The 4534-nt window shown below is 37.8% G+C and overlaps 1 pseudogene; it reads right to left on the bottom strand.

Moving 5' to 3' along the window:
- Positions 1 to 3212: 3212 nt before the first annotated feature.
- Positions 3213 to 4138, bottom strand: LOC107790780 (kinase-interacting family protein-like; annotated as a pseudogene).
- Between the last annotated feature and the right edge of the window lie 396 nt (positions 4139 to 4534).

Genomic DNA, 4534 nt, shown 5'->3' with positions numbered 1-4534 from the left:
TCTCATATCTTTGTCTGGACTAGTGAGTATCTATATGTTGACATGCTTAATGAAGTAGGGCCTAAATGTGTATGGTTTCATGGCAAGACATTGAATTAGTCATGACAAGAAGATATTTGGAAGTGAAGTGTAGTTTATTAAAATGCTTAGGAGGGTTAGTACCTATTTTCTCAAATATATCCTACACGTACTTTAGCCTACATTACAACCTATAAAGTCCTACTCGATCCTAAACTTTGCGAGCCTAAATTAGTAGAGACTTACACTACGGGCAAGTTTATGGTACGAGCTTTGGTGGCATAAGAGTTTCTTGTGAGAATGAGCAAATTCTTCCGATCTGAGAGTCCTTAAATTATACTTGAACTTATATTTGAGGGTGTGGACTATTTTTTCTCTACGGTTTGTTGGTGAGGGCACATGATTTGCAAAGGATTGGTAAAGACCTTGATTTTTGAGTAGGCACAAGGAGCGAGTCATAGTGTGGAATGCATTAGAGTCAAATTTTGAGGCGAGGATATTAGAAAGAACCACATGAATATTTTAAATGATCTTGGCATGAGTTTAAAACTTAAGGAATAGTATGAAGAGTGCATATGCTGGGTTCTAAGCATTGATATAAATCATTGTCATTGGTGTGATGCTTGAGTATGTTTTGAAAGGTGTTTCTTGCTTATGTGCTTAAGTTTAAGTTGCTCGAGGACGAGAAAATGTTTAAGTGTAGGATGGTGATAAAGGGTGAAAAGTGCATGTTTTAAGTGTGTCTGTGTGTTATCGTGTGTGAGTTGTAGGTGTTCACACCGCTTTTGAAGTAAAAATATGCTCATTATGTGTTTCTTATGTGTAGGAACAAAATGGAAAAGGATCAAATGGAAGAAAAATTGGTGAAAATAGAGTTGAAGAGAAAAGTCCTGGACAGTGAAGTGAGGTTCACTTCACCAGACCGGGACCGGAGTAGAAGAAACCAGGAAAGTCCCGGACAGCGAAGTGAGGCTTCGCCAGACCGAGACCGGAGCAGAAAAATTCAATTTTTCCAATCCGAATTAGGAGAAGCAAATTCGGCCCAACCCAACCCTAAACAATATAAATATGAGAGTTAGCCACTTTTTGAAGGGAGATAAGACTTTGGAGAGGCAAGAACATTCTTGGAGCAAGGAGAAGGATTCAACTTCACTTTTCCCCCTCTTTCTTCCTAATTTTCTATTGTTATGAATTCTAATCTTGTATTTGTGCAAACAATTATGAGTAGCTAAATTCTCATCTAGGGTTTGATGGAACCTATTGAAGGATGATTTTTTCACTACGTTTAATATAAATTTGCCAATTACTTTTCTCTACTTGTTCAACTATATTATCCCACAATTGATCGTGCCTATTTAGTGTGTACTGCTAGAGAGAGAGAGAGAGTATGCATTTAGGTTGTTGTTGAACAACACCACTCCTAACGTATTTGAGAGATCAATACTGAGGGTTTAAAGGCGGGATTAGAGGTATGAAACCTTGGTGCGATCGTAGTGAGCGGTGAATTAATGCCAGCTAGCATAGTTCGAGAACATACGTCTAGTAAATTGTGGTAGTTGCTTGAGAGAGAGCTACGACACTCAAAGTATTCACGATCGATAGAGGATATTGGGGCAAATTTATAGGAAACATAGCGTGGGAGATTCCGACAATAGGGAAAATATAAAGCCTAGACTTTTTCAATCTTGTCTACAATATTTGCTTTATTAGTAATAAAATTACAGCTTTTTAATTACCTTGATTTTAGTTAGTAAACAATCAACTCATTATTCAATACTTTTGAAGGTTGATTACTTGAATTCTTGCGAAACTAGTGGTTGTGATTAGTAGGTTAATTCCCTATGAGATTTGACTCCGGACTTGTAGACCGAATTATATTTGCAACGACCGCCAGACCTCTTAGGAGGAATAGCTGTGAGTGATCACTGCCTTTTACCCTCCAAGGAGGCTGTAGGCCGGGAATGGCGTGGTCAAGTTGGACAGTATGGAAATTTGTTTTACACAACCTGTTTACTAGAACTTGCTGGAAACATTTTTCTACCTCTAGTTTATTCACTACTTATCCTACTACCTTTAGTATCAGAGTCTCCCCATTGGCTTCTCGTCACAGGAAGAAGGTCTTGATGTTTTGAGAAACTATGCAAGAATCAATGGTCGGGAGTTGCCTATGAACTTAAGTCTCTTAAAACCATCTATCGTCATCAATAAGGCGAAGAATCACCTCATGAAAGGACCATCTGGGACACTGTTATGATAATTAGTTTTGGAATTGGCTTCATTTACTATGGAATTCAACTCAATTTTGAAAATCTGAATTTCAGCCTCTACTATACTGTTGCACTAAATGCGATGATGGAGCTCCAGCTGTTCGTGTTGGTAATATACTCTTGAGTAGCATGAACCGCCATTCACTTTTCTATCGATCAACTTACATTGCAGGGATCTCATGCATCTTTAGCACGTTTTCTCCTGGAGAGACCGTAGAAATGTGCAAGAGTCAAAAGGAAGCTGGATTCAGTTGGGCAACAGGAATCCTGGCTGCATCGATTGTAATTCATGTATTGTATTTCTACTCTTTTGAGCTCTTCCCAACTAATATAAGAAAATTTGTTATTTCTTTACTACGTCAAGCCTTGATGGACGACAAAGCCCAACTCTCTCATTCCTAGTGTTATGTGCCCTTTCTATTTGAGGTTGAGGCTTCTTGACACAAAGAATGATGAGATTTTGGAGCAGAATGAAAACCTGCACGTGGCTTCCTTGGTAAGTAGATAGTAATTTGCATAGATAATGTCAGTCTTATTAGGGACATATTAAGTAAATTCAAGATTACTTATTAAGTTGAAATTTACAGTCACAGGCTACAGGGCCATGACTTGCATTTTCTTTCATTCCAGCCATCATGTTTTGTAGACAATGCTAGAAAGCTTCCTAAAGAGTATCTTCTACAAACTAGATCAATGACACTTGGAGGGTTTCCACATTTAAACCCTCAAAAGTTCTCCAAGTAATGGGAGACTTTCCGCTCATTCAGTGCAAACTACACCAACATGTTTTGCCTAATTAGAACAAAAACATTCAAGGTACGTACATCATGTGTTTAATAAACTTAGGGTGTTGATAAAGCTATATTTTTTTATGTAGCAAACTAAGTTGAAATATCCTCTTTTTTTTATATTAACATTAGGTTGAGTTCAAATAGGTGCACAAAGGAAGATATCAAGCTTTTTAACCATGTCCCTCAACGTAGGAACTTTCTTTCCAACTTCACCACCAACTTTTCTGTCAGCTGGTCACCCTTTTTCACATAACTCATCTTTGCCCTACTCTTTTTCTCTGCTTCATGCTCCAGTAGCTACTCATAATACTCCTTGTTCCTCCTCTCCGGTCCATATATCTGATCCTCAACTTTTCGACTAAGCACCCAAACTCTATGATCCTCCCTCATGTTTAACATGCACCCTGCGAGCTCAACTGCCTTCCTCTTCATGAACAAAGACTCATTAGACAACCCCTTATTCTCTTCTATCAATGAAGCCACTTTATATCCCAATCTCGCGTTCTCATTTAACAAGATCAACCTCTCTGATTCCAACAACTCCAATAAACTTTTCTGCAACTCTATCTTCCTTGATGACTCGTCGCAATTCTTATCAACTTGATTAAGCTCGTGCAAAATGAATTCAAAGTCCATAGTTCTGATCACCAAGTCGGAACAATCATGTCTGTATTGAACTTGGCTCGTGCCCATGGAAATGGAGGCTAATATTATAATGAACTCTCAGCATGAGAATCAATTATTTCCGATCTGTTTTCTTCCTTGTCAAATTGATCATTATCATCAAGATGGAAAGACCGAATGGGAAAAGAATTTGGACGATAATGGTTCTTGGCAAGTGCTTGGCAGTAGCGATATTCCAAAGAGACATAGCAGTCATACAATTCTTGGAGTAAGGCAAGAATTTGTGGCGGTTTCTGGTAATAGGCATTGGCGCGTTCTGTAAAGCTATCAACACTGTCTTTATTAGGAATGTTCAGGGTCAGCATCTGAAGAAAAAACCAAGTTCAAGTACAAACAAATAGATGGATGGTATTAACTTGACAAGTGAAGCATTTTGAGAATCAGAATTCTTCACTGTGTTTCAATTGCTGAAGTCCAACAAATGTTGACATTGTGAATTCGGAAAAGATATCTGCTGCCTAGTCATTAAAATTATTATCTGCATTCTTTCATCAATTTAAGGAGAAACATAAATGAATTACACTGCTAAAAATAAGTTTTGCTCTATTCATGTTGGATTTTGAGTTTAAGAGAGTAATGGATTTTGAAATGTTATTTGCATATATAAAGTTTGATCCTGAAATACTAGGTTCTATTGAACTCGGAGATCTGTGGTTGGATGTTTGACCGGGGCAAAAAATTTAAAGCAACTGTTAAGATAGAGATAGGAGACAAGAGGAAAACATACATAGTATTTTCTTTCTGCAACACAGAATAGTGATATCAGTCCTACTC

The sequence above is a fragment of the Nicotiana tabacum genome, chromosome 22 (genome assembly GCF_000715075.1).
Source record: "Nicotiana tabacum cultivar K326 chromosome 22, ASM71507v2, whole genome shotgun sequence".
Taxonomy (NCBI): Eukaryota; Viridiplantae; Streptophyta; class Magnoliopsida; order Solanales; family Solanaceae; genus Nicotiana; species Nicotiana tabacum.
Note: the sequence above shows the minus strand (reverse complement) of the source record. Positions and strands in the feature narration are given on the sequence as shown.